General features: G+C 30.0%; 1 long non-coding RNA gene across 1 annotated transcript; it reads right to left on the reverse strand.

The window, feature by feature from the left end:
• Positions 1–14048: 14048 nt before the first annotated feature.
• Positions 14049–16911, reverse strand: LOC126889999 (uncharacterized). The gene is made up of 3 exons (XR_007700248.1): positions 16131–16911; positions 15343–15500; positions 14049–14400 (listed from the first exon to the last, which is right to left on the reverse strand). It is a non-coding gene; the product is annotated as an uncharacterized LOC126889999 (long non-coding RNA).
• Positions 16912–17271: the final 360 nt, after the last annotated feature.

Raw genomic sequence — 17271 nt, forward strand, 5'->3', positions numbered from 1 at the left:
AGTTATGCGAGATAGTAGTAAGTCAATACACAACTATTGGGTTAAATCCGAACACTAAAACCGATAAAATACTATGCAATATATATTTTATGAGGTGCAATAATTTTGAGCCACCCTGTATATTGGAAATAAAGGAATAAAATTAACAATTTATTTGCAAGAAATCAAGAAAGTGTCCACAAAGCACAAAAATCAAAAATATTATGCCTAATAATATTTATGTACAGCAGTGTATATCAAAATATCTGTGTAATATGTAATAATAATTAATATTAAGCCACTATGCCATATCAAAAATAAAAAATTTTATGCCTAATAATATTTATGTACAGCAGTGTGTATCAAAATATCTGTGAAATATGTACCTAACAATAATTACTATTATGCCACTATGCCATATCAAAAATCAGAAATTTTATGCCTAATAATAGTTATGTACAGCAGTGTATATCTTTATATCTGTTAAATAATAATATGTAATAATACTCAATGCTTTATAAAATAAATAATAACAAAAAATTTTACGTTGGAGCGCCAAATGTTACTCTTCGCCGATGTTACCGGTTTTTATTGAAGGTATGCGAAGGTAAATAACTAGTTTTATTTTCTACCAAACAAAAAAATAATAATAAGAAATCAAAAAAAAAAATCGAAGAATTCACAAACTATTTATTCTTATTAACCAAAACTAAAAAAATTCATATTAATCTTAATTGAAAATATAAAAAAAACCCAAAAGGAAAAGGTAAAAAGCTCAACTAAAGTTTATATTTGCCTCTAAGAATATTCTTTTCAGCGTACACCCATATTATAATTCTTAAAACTATGTAATATTATATTTAGGTACTATTTACAAGAAAAAAATACAAAACCGAGATATTTGTCAGACTGCTGTATGGTGTGGTGGCTTAGACAGGCAAAACAACGTTCTTTTAAGAGAAGTATTGGTTTGATCCTACCTTATGTTTTCTTTTGTCGATGTTATACACGTGGACGATGTCGTACGGCATTTACATACTTGGATACTTCACAGTTATACAGGTTATATAATATATCGACCCTGGACAAGGGTGTTTCAAAAAAACTCACAACATCAAAATGAATTGGAGAGAAAGAAAAATTGTTGGCCTGAAATGAATAGATACATCAGCATGCAAGCAGAGCAAAAGGTATAAATTAAAATTACTAAAGGTTTCCCTTTAGACAACGAATCAGGTGTTAAAAAAACAAAGCTTACCTTAAAGATAGCGTATGGCCAAAAAGAAAGGTCTTGGGGACCTAAATATCCAGATATTTTAAATCCTTGCTGAGCAAGACAATCGTCAACTTCATCAAATTGAATATTTCTTAATTAGTTATCTGGATTACTTCTGATTAAATATCCTCAAGGAGTTTCATAGGACAATACTAACTTGTCCTCATGAAGTGTAAATCAAAAGTGAGCAAGATATGACACTAGACAGGTAAAGACAAAGAGATGACCCTTACTAGACAGGTAGCAATGTATACCTAAAGCCTACTTCATGCCTGATTTTCTATATGATTTCGGACTTAAAAATGGCTTGATAGCCGCTAATGTTCAAGACAATATAGAAGCCTGATTTTTATAATTGTTTAGGCCAGTACTTGTGACAATAAAGCAAAAATTATGACAATCTTATTTATAAGAATCGTTTCTAGTTGCTTAGCGACTTTTAACCCGTAACAACATCAAAGTTTGTCTGACTAGAGACCGTTAAGCTATTAACACATTTTCAGCTTGTTATTAATCAACTTTTTTTTGGTACGCGGGATCCAGGTCTTACGTCTGAAATCGGGTTTGTCTACACAAATATGCCTATTCACGGTAAAAGGCAATACCTATATTTAAAATTAAATAATGTATATTATAGTTAATTATTTTATTAGAATTTGCGCCAAAATTATGTAATTAATCGTAAATGTACAAACATATAATAGGGGAGTGCAAATAGATTTTACCTTCGGAAAAAATCAAACAAGATAGAACTTTTTGGAATTTCATTAAGAAATGTTTAATAAACAACATATCAAAAAGTTCTACTCGAGAAGTGGGTGCTTCATTTTTTATTAAACAAATGAACTACGAAATTAGATGTTTTTTTAAATAACTCCGAAAATATAAATTTTAGAAAAAACTGATTTAACCATTGAAAAATTCAGAAAATTTTACAAAAAACACGTTATAAAAAGAATTTTCTAAAATTAAATCTGTATCTTCTATAATTTTTTATTTATAACGCTAAAGTCACCCTTCTCACAAACATTGGCGCACTGTAAACTAACGTACGGCGAAGTGCACGGTTGAGTTATTTTAATGTAGTTCTTTAACTAATGGATCAAATGAAATTTTACAAATTGAACATGAAAGAAGAATAATTAAGCTTATGGTTATAATAGAATGAAATAAAATGTATGGGCATAAGTACGGTGTGTTCGGAAATTGAGCCTTACATGAATTTTGTTTAAAAATGATTTAAAAATGTGTAACTAATACAATTTTTCTTATAAAACTCTCAATTTTGCACAACTTGCCTTTCAAGCACCTTGCTAAATGATGTTTTATTAAAAAAAAATCTCAAAAATTTAATTAAAATGATATGACGTTTCAAAAAATGTAATTTTTGAAATCTTCATATTTTTATAGAATTACCAACAATTTAAGACAGTATTACTCAAGTTTGAACAGATCTATTACAGTTTTATAAGTGATTAAAGCTTAGGACGTAATCTGTAAAATGCACTAAATTATTTTACTCTAGAAATGAAATAAACTATTTTTTTTTAAGAAAATTAAGAAAGATAACAAAAATGTAATACAAAAACCGAAAATTACCAGCTAAAAAAATGTTTATACAAAGTGATCAAAACTTTTTTTTGTAAAACTTACCTAAAATACATTTAATAATAAGCTTTAACAATAATAAATGTTCAGCAACAAATTTTTTTAGCTCTTATACAGTATGTCTGCGTAACTTGGAACCTATTGATAACTTTTTTATTATCAGTTTTACGAAAAAAAGTTATTCTTTATAAAATACTCTGCATCACATATTATCTAAGATGCAATCATCAAATATCAAATTTAATTAATGTTATACGAGGTATGTCAAAAAATATGTATTTCACTTAGGAGTAAAGTACCTTTACATTTCACACTATCGAAAATTGTTATTAAGAAAAGTTGTTTGGAATTAAACAATTTGTTTTAGTGTTCAATTACATCCTTCTAATTAAAATATTGTGAATAATAAAGACACTTAACTCTTAAGAAAAATTCATATTTTTTACATACCTCGAATAAAATTAAAAATGTTTGATATCTGATGTGTGTATCTTAGATCTTAGACCAGGGAGAGCATTTTATGAAGAATAACTTTTTTTCGTAAAAGTGATAATAAATAAGTTATCACAATAATTGAAATAAAATGAAGATGAGTATCCGCAATTTGAGAAAAAAATGAATTTTTTTTTTCGATTAGAATGATATAATTGTATATTTCGACATAGTTTCTAATTTCAAACAACTTTTCATAATAGCATTTTTTTATATTCTGGAATATAAAGGTACTTTACTCTTTAACAAAATTCATATTATTTTTGACATAACTCATAAAAAATTGATAAAATTTGATATCTGATGGTTGAGTTTTAGATTTTTGTCTATCCAGAGCATTTTATTTAAAATAACTTTTTCGTAAAATTGACAATAAAAAAGTTTTCCATGTGGTTCCTAGCTACGCACACACACTGTATAAAAGCTTCTGTATAAGAATTTTCAAATTGAAATGCCATATTCGGATTCAGCATAATCAAAAACAAAATAGAAACATATTTGATCACAGTAAAATGATGAGGATTTTTTTAAAATTGTTTATACAAAACAATTGTTATTGTTTAAACAATAACAATTATTTTAATTAATTATTTTATTAAACAATTAGCGCCAAAATAAACTAACAAAAAGAGTTTTAGAAAAATATAAGATTGTTTGATTTTTTCCGAAACAATGCATGTTTTCGTTCTAATTGCACTCCCCTATAAAAAGCAGAAGTTCAAACAAATTACAAATTACACATTCGCAAAAAAGAGGAAAGCTAATATTCGCAAAAGCGAAAATACATTTTGTTTGTTTGTTTTAGTTTTTGCTTGTGTCAAAATCCATTTAATACATGTTTTTATGCATAAATAAAGCTTTGGAATGAATATTTTTATGTAAATTTTCCAATTCTCAATATGATTGACAAAATACGGACAGCTATAGATTGAATTTTATGATATTACTCAAAGCTGTGGTTAAAAAAGTTGATTTCATGCTCTAATTATTGAATTTTTAAAACCTACTTGGTGGGTGATAAAGGGCGATGTAAGGAACAATTCGGTTCTTTCAACAGCAAATTTTTGGTTCAAAATTGGTTGAAAATCAGATTTGAAGACGAGCATCAAAAATGGTAGAAAGAAACGAAAGACTTGTTCAACAAGAATGTGGGAAGATGAGCAGCAAATTAGGATAGCAATCTTACTACCATTTAGAGCGTAATAAGCAATGCAAGAAATAACAGTTCGAAGGGCCACCCACTAACCTGGGAAATAAGAACACAAGAATTGACAAATGATATGTAATTTAATGACTAACTTTATTAATATAACTTAGTTATGATCTGGTCAAAGTTTTAGCGTAAAACTCTTACAGTTTAACCGCCGTTTTAATGTCATATTTACACTAGTCCTCGACACACCACCAGAGCAATGTTAAAGTTTAAATGTCACTGATTAACATTTGAGCCGAGGATGTTTCCTTTACTATTCATAAACTTGATTAATAATAAGCATTTTCTACAGATGTATATTTTAAACTATTAGCTGGACACACACATCATATATCATACATCCCCAAGTGGAGCAAAGGGCACCTTGCGGTGTTTCAAGTAGCATGAGGAATGATGGTGAGGTTGCTAGTCCCACGCATCATCTGTTGAGTTTCGTCCAATTTTGTTTACTAGTTTTCTCCATTCTCTTCTGTTTTTTTGCTATCTTTTTTGCATCGTTCCATGTTAAATTATTTTCTTTGAGTTCTTTCTCTATTGTTCTTTTCCACGTATAAGATGGTCTAGCCATTCTTCTTTTGCCTTGAGCATTGTAATGTAGAGCTTGTCTAGCAATATTTTTTGTTGCTGGTTTTCATAAGGTGTGTCCTATCCAATTCCATTTCCGTTTTTTTATTGTATGTTCTATCCTTTCTTCATTTGTTATTCTCCACAATTCGTCATTAGTAATTTTGTTTGGCCAAAATATTCTCAGTATAATACGTAGGCACCTGTTAATGAAGGATTGTATTTTCTGAAAGAATTTTTTATGGTGTTTCCATGTTTCTGCTCCATATAACAGGACAGATTTTACATTAGTTTCAAATAATCGTAACTTTGTTCTTCTGCTGATGTTTGTCGAGGCCCATATCTTGCGCAAAGAGTTGAAAGCGTTTTGTGCGAAGCTTATTCTTTGTGTTATGTCCTTTCCTGTGCCTCCTGTTGTGTTTAGCAGACTGCCCAAATAACAGAAATCTTTTACTTCTTCTATTTGTTTCCCTTCCAAATATATATTGTTTCCGTTCATTTCCCCATTTGATAGTAATTTCGTTTTTTTCGGATTTATTTTTAAGTCGGTTGTTTTTGCTATGTTGTTCAATCTGGTGATTTTGTTTTGCATGTGTTGTCTGTTTGATGTTATGAGACATATGTCGTCAGCGAACTCTAGATCCTCTAGTTTTGTAAATGGTGACCATTGTATACCTGTTTTTTTATCTTCAGTTTGTTTCATTATCCAATCTATGACTATTATAAACAATGTCGGTGACAAGACACAGCCCTGTCTTACTCCTTTTTTGATGCTTATTTGTTGGGATAGTTCCCCTTCATGTTCAACTCTGGCAAAACATTCGTCGTAGAAAAGCCTTATTACTCTTATATATTTGTCTGGTATTCCATAGAGTTTTAATATCCTCCACAGCTGGACACACACAATAACTATATATATAGTTATAGTTATATACAACTATAATAACAATAGTTATAGTTATTGGACACACACAATAACTATATAAAATACGCGAGATTAAAAACCCTAAACAATAAGTGCGTCGACTGGTCGAATACCAACAAGATACTTTTTCACTACAAATACACGAGAGTTGAAAACTCTAACCAAGAAGCGTCCATTTAAGATGGCTTATAATTCGTCACTAACAACTTAAAAGTATAATTCCGTACCTCAGAACAAAAGTGTATTAAGTCACAAAATGTAAATTTTACAGGATAGCGAAACTAAAAATTATTTTTAGTGTTTTGTGACATTTTCCATTTAATACATTAAATTTTATTTAGCAAATTCTTATAAATGTGAACACTGAACATTGTTCTTTTTACCACTAAAAAGAAATTTTTTTGAAAATTACTGTTTTTGGAAAAAATGGACTTAACACATTTTCGCTCTGAAAAATAAATCGTAGGGGAGTAATGTATGCTAAATTTGCAGTCACTCGAGCGTTATGGGGACCAATTGGGTTATGATTATTAGGTCCTAAAATCAAAAAAAGTTAAGTAAAATTTTCCATTTTAGCGGGCGCTTGTCATTTTTTAATTTAATTTTCCATTTCCAACAATCGTTTTTTCCGATTATAGCGCCATCTCTCCATAATTTGAAAAAATGTCTTGAATAAAAGTTGCTTATTTTTACGTAAAGAATCCAAATCTGCAATAAAAATTTGGGGGTCCATTTAAGATTTTAAAGTAACCCTCCACCCCGCCCCGTAAGTGGTCGTGTTTGGTACCATTCGATAGATTTTTCAAAAACATTTTGAAAGTGTATTTTGCAGTTTTTCGATCTGATGTTCATTTTGCGAAATATCGCGAGGTTTGTATTTAAAATTTTAAATTTACCCCCCATCCCTCTCCGAGGGGTCATGTTTAGTACCATTCGATAGATTTTTGAAAAATATTGAAGACGTATTTTTTAGTTTTTCGATCTGACGTTAATTTCGCGAAATATTTGCTTTTCTTTTGTGAAACTGTTTGACTCACCCATTTTCTTACGCCCCATTCAAATCGTCAGATTTTTGAAATATATACTCTCTTGCATGTACTTAACTTACCTTATCTTAATCTGACAATTTCGAGTATTTTTAACCATAGATTTTTCTTCGGGCCCCCTTAACGAACCTCCCTGTGTTAAGAGCCAATATATGGTAGAGGTACATCTGCAGGGTACCAGGTTTCTCCCATATGATAATCTGACGCGCTCGAGTAACTACAAAAATCCCCGCTTGGGCTCCCCTACCAAAATGACTGTGACTTAATATTAATTTTGCTACCTATCCTACGGCAAAGACGGAGCTCTATTACGAAAAATATCATACCTATTTTACAAAATTAAGGAAATATGTATTTGGAAATAAAGAACTAAAAATATTATACGGACCTATTTGTAACCATACCATTAATACGAGTACTAAAAGAACTACTTAAAAAGTCGAATTAGAAAAAACAGAAATGATTGTAATGCAAATGTATTTTTATTAACTAAAAAAATTAACAATAACTTTTTGAAGTACATAAAAAATAATTAAAAACTTAGGCTACTGCCGCTATATCGGTAATTTGAATTGTAGCTTTGTGCACTAGAGTCTGAAAAAAATCGTGAATCCTCGCTGGAACCCAATTAAGCAGATCATTGAATTTTTTAGTACTTACTTATCGGATTTAAGATATCTCTCACCGAAATCAGAGAATCTTCTACAGATTGATGATTTCTTCTACCAACTCTTCGGTTAAGACTACACTCTTAAATTCCTAATCGAAGTCTGTTTTAAAGTATAGAATTCCAGGATTTTGTTGTCTGAATTCTGAATTACATACATACTGTTTGAGAAATTAAATTTTTTTAAACTTTGCTTAGTTTTATTTTTATTTTGAAACGGCGCACAGTGGTCCAAAAACCCGAAAAGATGGCCAAAATATGAAAGCTCTTTTTGATTTGCATGAAATTAGGCATCCAGGGGTTTTTGAGGTCGCTAATTAAGAATCCGAAGTCTAAATTGCAAAAAACAAAATGGCTGATGTAATATGGCGGGTTTATGTATTTTAAATATATGTAATACCGACGAAATTTGATATCCGGGGGTTTTTGAGGTTGCTGATTACGAATCCGAAATCGAAATTTCAAAAAACAAAATGGCGGTCCGCAATGGCGGATTTTTTTCCAACGTTAAATTCGATTATTAATCATATGAAAGTCAAAACTAATTTTTTGTTTATTTTTCAACAATATTGTACCTGACTCTTTTATCTCTGATTTTACCCCTATGATATTGAAATAACTAAAGATCTACAGTCATAACAACTACCTCAATGCTGCGGCATGATCTGTTTATTCTGCGTCGTTAACGATTCATATTGAAACTCATAGCGCAAAGCGCTTGTACAAAAAATTCTCGCAAAACCAAAGGGGCAGATAGTGGCAGCTAATTTTTTTTTGAATTTTAAGGAGAGAAATATAAGCTAAAAGATAATTGTAGTAATATCTTGGAATTCGATGGAATATATAACTATTTGCATATCTGAAAATTTAATTTTTTCAAAGTATATACTCTCTTATTACTTAATTTCGACTTAAAATATACTAAATGTAACACATATACAAATATTTTGATATTTTCTACTTTTATTAAAGATGGATCTAAATATCCTCCATTTTGCAGAATTGAATTTGCACACTTCGTTTTCGAGATACACGCACAAGAGTGTGCGTATAAAATATTCGTTATTCTTAACTGCCCTTCTGTTCCGTAAGAAGGTCAAATTTAAACTGAACTGGAAATTCAGATATACGAGATATAGCTCTACGGTTGCCAATACTGAATAAGGAATTTAATTCTCTTTTAGAAAATATAATAATATTCTCGAAACATTGAATTTTTTTGGTCAGCTTTCGGGATTTTGGACCACTGTGCCGCGAATCGTAAGAATTGCACAGTTTATTAAAGTCTTTAAGACTGGAAGTTTTAGCCAACTGTAACCAATCCTATGGAGGAGATAATAATTTGAAAATTAGGGCCATTAATTATTTTTTTAGCCTCTCGTTCTATAACTGATTGTATACTGTCCACCTCCATGGGCGTATGCGTATAACCTCGCAAACGGAATTTGTGAGTGATTTCTTTTATATGTGGATATCTCGAAAGTAGATAAAAGTGCACGTTTGTAAGTTCCGGTTTTGGGATGAGCAATTAATGGTCCAAATAACAATAGAAGTTGTGCTTTGAGGTAATGAATGAATGTATTGGACCAAGCATGAGGCCATTTCGTTTCCACTTCAACCAGCAATTGATTCATCCCACATTAGACAGTTCGTCTGTTTTTCCGTTGAATCATAAGCATAATTAAAACACCAGAGTTTTAGACTGTAAAAACTTTGAGGATCAGTTAGCTTTGGGCAAGGAAGGTATTTTGTAAAGGACCCCGCAGAAACCTTATGGGAAATGGCGCTATGTCAAATGCTCTGAAACTTTCGGTTCTGGTAGTCCTTGATGTGTAAAACAAAAGACTCAGTGGGTGCATAGCTCCAAAAAATCATGTTTTTAAGATATAAACCTCTGAAGTTATAGGTACAGTGAGGACGTTTGAGTTGGATTAAATTCATTTTCTCGGGAATGGGCGACTCTGGAGATAAATTACAAATCAGATCGATTTTATTTTTAAAATTTAATTTTTTGACATATATATCATACTAGTGACGTCATCCATCTGGGCGTGATGGCGCAATCGATGTTTTTTTTAAATAAGTATAGAGGTCGTGTGATAGCTCATTTGAAAGGTTATTCAATTCTATATTCAATAATATAAACATTAACATAATCATTTATACAAGGTGTCCACAAAATTTTTTTGAATTAAATTAATTGATACAAAAAGAAGAATGTATATAATTTATTTAATTCGAAATACATTTTAATGTTGTCCGAAGACAGGAAAAAATGTCTATTTGATAAATAAATATTGTTCTCCTCTTAAATTCAATATTAAAGCTGCCACCCACCTACTTCTTAACAGTTTGAACTTTTAATTTAAGCGAATAGCAATGTTTATTTTTCAAATTAACATTTTTTCTGTTTTCTGACAGCAGTAAAATGTATTTAGAATTAAATAAATTATATACATTCTTCTTTTAATTTCAATTAATTTAATTAAAAAAAATTGGGTAACCTGTATAAATAATTATGTTAATGTTTATATTAGTGAATAGAGAATTAAATAACCTTTCAAATGAGCTATCACACGACGCCTTTCGCTTAAATTAAATGTTCAAACTGCTAAGAGGCAGGTGTGTGGCAGCTTTAATATTGAATTTAAGCGAAAATAATATTTATTTTTCAAATAAACATTTTTTTCTGGTTTCGGAAACAGTAAAATGTATTTCGAATTAAATAAATTATATGCAATCTTCTTTTGTCTCAATTAATTTAATTAAAAAAAATTTTTTGGGCACCCTGTATAAATAATATTGTTAATATTTATATTATTGAACAGAGAACTTAATAACCTTTCAAATGAGCTATCACATGACCCCTATTCTTATTTAAAAAATCATCGATTGCGTCATCACACCGAGATGGATGACGTCACAAGTATGATATATATGCCAAAAATTAATCGACCTTATTGGTAACTTATCTCCAGAGTCGCCCATTCTCGATAAAATGAATTTATTCCAACTCAAACGTCCTCACTGTACCTATAACTTCAGAGGCTTATATCTTAAAACCATGATTTTTTGAAGCTACGCGCCCATGGAGTCTTTTGTTCTACACATCAAGGACTACCAAAACCCAAAGTTTTAGAGCATTTGATAGAGAGCCATTTCCCATGAGGTTTCTGCGGGGTGCTTTATCATTAAAACTTTTTGTCCAGGGCTATTGATGGATACCTCCTTGTCTATTTGTTTCAATTTGTACCATCACTTTTAATGTTTCTCACTCAGCTTCAAACGTTGACTGTCTTAGATTGATTAGAAATTCATCACATTTATCATAAGTGTCTTTTAAAGGAACAGCTAATGATAAATTAAATTATGTATTAAAAATGTGATTGTAAGCCATTCTTTGTCTTCTTCATCCGAAGGAATGTTTTTTAAATCTCATTCTTCCTTAAACATCCTAAATATTGTAGAAATATTTTAGTGACCTCCTAAGTATTTGGTCGCCGTCCTTCTTCGACTATAATGTGATTCTGCATATGGATATGGATAGGCCATTATATGCTCATGAATCATATCCTTTTCCTCATCCTTTACTTTATTTTTAGATGGCTGCTTTCCTCTTTGGTCACCTTCTAAAACTACACTTGTTTGCATTTTTTCAAGTGAACATCTAACTATAGATTGAGAAATATCTAGAGTCTCTTTTCTTCAATGGTAAAAAATATTTCTAGTTACAATAGCACTAGCTTGAGCACCTGTTCGTTCACTTGTTCTTTTGATACACGTTTATTCAAGATAAGAACATAAAAACTCTTACAGAAGTAAAAACTTCGTTTGTATAATGGTATAAAGAAAGTTTTATTAAAAAACATTAAAAGTCATCCAAAAGGATTTCCAAAACGTTTTCAATCTGGATCAGATCATCCTCAGTACCTGTAACGAAGTACTTCCACGTTAGAGTGAATGCAAAAGGTTAAAATTGTGACTAGTTAAAGAAAAATGTGCTAATATTACGTTCTGCTTAGTACATGAAACTAGCAACTTTTTGAAATAGGTTACATCGAGAATTATGGTTTGCATAATAATTGTATGATATTTATAGCGACTCCAAGTCGATGTTAAAATATTAAATGTGTTAGGAGTGCTCAAAGGGCAACATGGTTCCCTGCTCGATAAGAACTTGTGGTTCTTGCTAGTTCAATGGACACAGACCAACAAAAGTGAAGGAGATGACAATCTAATTATCAGACCGAAGTGACATGACAAGACAGGTAGTCAATTTTTGGTTATGAATTTCAAATTATTAGTGTTGTTTAAAATTTGGATTATATATCAGTAACTGTATAAAAGTGAAATTTAAATTATAATAAATTAGATTTTATTGTATAAGTCTAAAAGGCTCTACTCTCTGTTACAGAAAGAACTGTTGTTAGTGTTAGGTTGATAAAAATACTAGTCATAGTAGACTCAATGACGTCATTGGTGACAATTTAGAGAAAGAAGACGAAAATTTTATTTAGTTTGAAATAAAAGAGAAGAAAATTAATTCTATGTTCAAAACTTATATAGGTACCAAGATAAGATGTATATTAATGTTGTAAAAATAACAATAGTAATGTTGGTTGCCTATTATTGTGGTTGTAATGGTTATTGACATATTGAAAATATTTTAATTTAATTTATTGTCTGAATTAGTGAACTAACAATTTGAACTCTAGAGAAGGTAATGGAGTAAACATACTGATGTGAAAGTAATGTATATTATTGTAAAGTATTCCATATAGGAGAGAAGACTGTTTAGCAGAATCAAGTTGAAAACGAGTGATGGTGGTTGCCTGATATGATAAATTAAATTATAATTTTAATTAAAATTACTGAAAAAATATTAGTTACTTAATGATAATGACCTAAAAGATGTTGTCAGAAAATTTAAAATTATGATTTAAAAGAATCCAGTCAAAGAGGAAATATCCTGAATGATAATATCAGAAATGTAAAGTGAATTATGTGTCAAACAATTGTTATTTTGAAACTGTCCATTACAACCACAATAATAGTCAACCAACATTACTCTAGTCATTTTTACAACATTAATATTCATCTTATCTTGGTACCTATATAAGTTTTGCACATAGAATTAATTTTCTTCACTTTTATTTCAAACCAAATCAAATTTTCGTCTTCTTTCTCTAAATTGTCACCAATGACGTCATTGACTCTACTATGACTAGTATTTTTATCAACCTAACACTAACAACAGTTCTTTCTGTAACAGAGAGTAGAGAGTTGCCTTTTAGACTTTTACAATAAAATCTAACTTATTCTAATTTAAATTTCACTTTTATACAGTTACTAATATAATCCAAATTTTAAACAACACTAATAATTTGAAATTCATAACCAAAAATTGACTACCTGCTTGTCATGTCACTTCGGTCTGATAATTAGATTGTCATCTCCTTCACTTTTGTTGGTCTGTGTCCATTGAAATGGCAACAACCACAAGTTCTTATCGAGCACGGAACCATGTTGTCCTTTGAGCACTCCTAACACATTTAATCTTTTAACATCGACTTGGAGTCGCTATAAATACCATACAATTATTATGTAAACCATAACTCTCGATGTAACCTATTTCAAAAGTTGCTAGTTTCGTGTATTAAGGAGAACGTACGTATTACCACATTTTTCTTTAACTAGTCACAATTTTAACCTTTTGCATTCATTCTAACGTGGAAATACTTCGTTCTAGGCACTGAGGATGATCTGATCCAGATTGAGAATGTTTTGCAAATCCTTTTGGATGACTTCCCTAATAACACAAAACATTCCATGAATGTTCCTAGAATGTACACACAGGACATTGAAAACATTCCTGGAATGTCCCCAAATGCACACGAATGTCCCTGGAAAGTACCAGGAAAGTGCTGTGTCAGCATTTTAAATATTCTTAGAATGTTCTGTTGGAACATTCCATGAATGTCTACGAATGTTCTTTGGACATTCACAGTCTATTTTTTAGACTGAATGTCTTGTTGGAACATTCCATGAATGTTCTTTGGACATTCACAGTATATTTTTAGACTGAATGTCTTGTTAGAACATTCCATGAATGTCTACAAACGTTCTTTGAACATTCACAGTATATTTTTTAGACATTCACTGAAATATATCGTCAGTAATGTGACAATACCTCCTATATGTTTTTTCATGAGGTTTGCAGGAGACGAAAAACATTTTTTAAGGTCACTTTCTGGTTTCGTATGTATTCTGACTTTTTTTGTAGTAAATAGATAGTTGAATTTACTGCAAAACAAGTCAAAAAATATATGAAAACAGGAGGTGGCCGAAACAAGTTTTTAGTCTATCTTACAAATCTCTTGAAAAAAACAGATAGGAGGTACTGTCACATCACTGACGATATATGGCCATACCAAATAATACATCCTTGATAAATATAAACATTTTTATTGCAAAAAATCTTTACATACATTTTTTAATGTAATTTGCTGACATTCCTAAATATTATAAAAAAATGTGTCACATTTGCTTTGTAAACCTTTCTTTTGCTTTTCGTAGCCACATATTCCGTTTCCTTTCTGGTTTTTTGTAGACCACTTCTCTCAGCTGATTCTAAAAGAAAATAAAATAAAAGGTAATTTTTCTATCCTTTACAATTAACAATCAGAAGAAATATTATTTACAGGTAATAATATGCATAAATAATAATAATAAAAAAATAAATATTAAATAATATTTAAATAAATAATAAATAATATTTAATAAATAAAATAATAATAATGAACATTTTGTATTTTGACAACGACATCCGATGTGGAAGTAGAAACCTTAATAAAATTATTTTTTCAAGTAAATTGTGGCTTATTTCCCCATTAGAATAATTAATTACAAAAAAGCCACAAAGAAATAGATTTTTCACAAACAAATAAGTATTTAGTATTCATTATATTTATTGTTTTTATTATTTACTTTAATGTCCTACTGGTACATTATTTGACAAATAATGACATTTCGAAGTCTGTTAAGTACGATATAACGCCCTTGGGCATTAAATTTAAATAACGACTTAGATACTGTCAAGTTGACAAATATCAACCTAAGTAAAACTATGGTTACCACAATTACGTTACTACTGTTACTGGTAAATGTACTTATTTAAAAACTAATCAATTCAAAATTCATTCAAATTTTTCGCATATAAAGAATAATTTAGTCGGGCATTAAACGTTGAAGGCACCACAGGTATTATAATAATAACGCTTTCGGTCAACGTATATCCCTATAATACCCTTGGTACCTTAATAACTGTAACATAAGATTATACCTTAATTCTTGTTTTCGATTTCTGATGTTTTTATTTATTTACATTGAATATTAATCTGTTTTGTTGTATAATCTACTTCGCAATAATTATGTGATATATTTGACTTAAAATGAATTCAAAAATTTTTTGTAGTTGGGCAACAATGTCAACTTAGATCTCCGATGTAGATAATGAATTACAACAGTATCTATATTGTACGGACTGTATTATTAATTAGGTTATGCATATACCTGTGTGACATAAGCTATTGGAACAGCACAGTCTCTCAAACGAACAGATGAAAGTGAAGTTCTGTCAATATCTTTTTCTAAAAAGTGTTTTGAACATACTCCTCTATTAACAAATCTGATCTATACTTCATGTCTTCTTCGCAGGATCTTCTGGAAAGCTAAAAATACAAAATATATGCATTACTAAGCATTATTAACAAATTTTAGTTTTAAATAAAAAATATGATTAATGAACTCACAAAATTATTATAAAACAGTTTAGAAATTGTAGTATAGTCGGTTCCCCAAACTCAGACACAACTGGCTAGTGATTTTAGTAGGTATTTTTTTTTGTTTTTGGCCAATTTTGCCAAAATTACAGTAATTAGTACTGAGACTGAGTTTAGCAAATCGACTATAATGTTCTGTGTATTCATTAGTTGGTACTGCATATTATAGTGTGTGGTCTACCATCCTATTTATAAACGCATACACTAGCAAAAACGCAAAAAGAATTATTTTAGTTTTACAAATCCTTTTGTTATTACCTATCTCTATTTACTATTTTAGTTAGGAATAAGCGAAGTTTGTGGCTTATTCACAATTATTATTAAAATAATAAATGGATATGACCAATTATTAACTTATAAAATAAAATAATAATTCTTCTGATTTATGCCTTTTATTCACTTTGTTATATCTACGTTACTTAAAAGATTTTTTATGAATAGTATTATTAGGGTATTAATAGTATTAATTTATTTTCTGAAATACAGGGCATGCTTTCCTTTACATATTTGCATACTAACCTTTTAATAGGGCTTTTCATTCACAGTCATTTGTTTTGAGCTTCTGTCATAATTGAAACGTTATTCCTGCAGATTTTTTTATCTACATTTGTTTCTGCTACTCCAACTGCGTTAAAAACAGGACACCATTTTATGCACTATGTTAATAATACTATTAAAGCTATTATAAAAGTATCCGAATTAAAAAAATATTCTTAAAAAGCACAAATAATACAAACAACTAAAAACAATCCACGGCAAGGCAAGGTCGCCAAGATGAAGATGCCAAGATGGCCGAAGCGAGGTCGTTGGTTGGTCGTTTTTAGTCACGTGATGCCCTCTCAAGCGCCATGCACAAAAATATATGCACGGCGAATTTGAAAATGAACGCAAAAGAAATAAATATAAATGCCTCTCTTGGGTTTTGCATAAGTTATAAGTATTTTTTTTATTAACAAAATCGCATTCCAAATTGAATATTCGCGAACAATAATTTTTATTACATTTGTATGTTTATAATCTTGGGAAACTCTTTAAATTTGACATATTATTGCACTGTAGGCCTAAAATGTCACTTAGTTTGTCTGGTATGTTATAAGTAATGTTGTATCTCTTACACGTATGTATTATTTCGCAACTTAAAATATAGGAACATTGGTAGTATGTTCACAGAATGTCTTATGGTAACATTCCAGGAATAATTTAAACAGATGTTCACCGAATGTTCCCTAAATGTCCAGGACATTCAAATATTGATAGAACTTTGGTAGTACATTCCTGGAATGTTGTGTGTTGTTAGGGTTTTAATGTTTTTTAATAAAACTTTTTTATACCATTATACAAAGGAAGTTTTTACTTCTGTATGATTTTTTAATTATGGTATACAGCCAGCTACTGGGATTTTCCCATTGATTTTGTTTTAACATAAAAACTGTCTTTTTGGATCTATGGTTCTCTCATGATTCCAAAATTGTCGGTGAATTTGTGCTCTATGAGGCACAAACTTGCCAAGTTTTAAAAGATTGTGGACTTGCCTGAATTGAACTATATGGGACATAATCAGTGGTGTCATGGTGTGGGAACGCGTGAGAACGCCGTTCCCGCACTGGTTAAGAAAAGAAAAAAAAATAATAGAGAATTTAGGTTTTGTAAACAAAAATTA

Source organism: Diabrotica virgifera, chromosome 8 (genome assembly GCF_917563875.1).
Source record: "Diabrotica virgifera virgifera chromosome 8, PGI_DIABVI_V3a".
In the NCBI taxonomy this organism is placed as follows: domain Eukaryota; kingdom Metazoa; phylum Arthropoda; class Insecta; order Coleoptera; family Chrysomelidae; genus Diabrotica; species Diabrotica virgifera.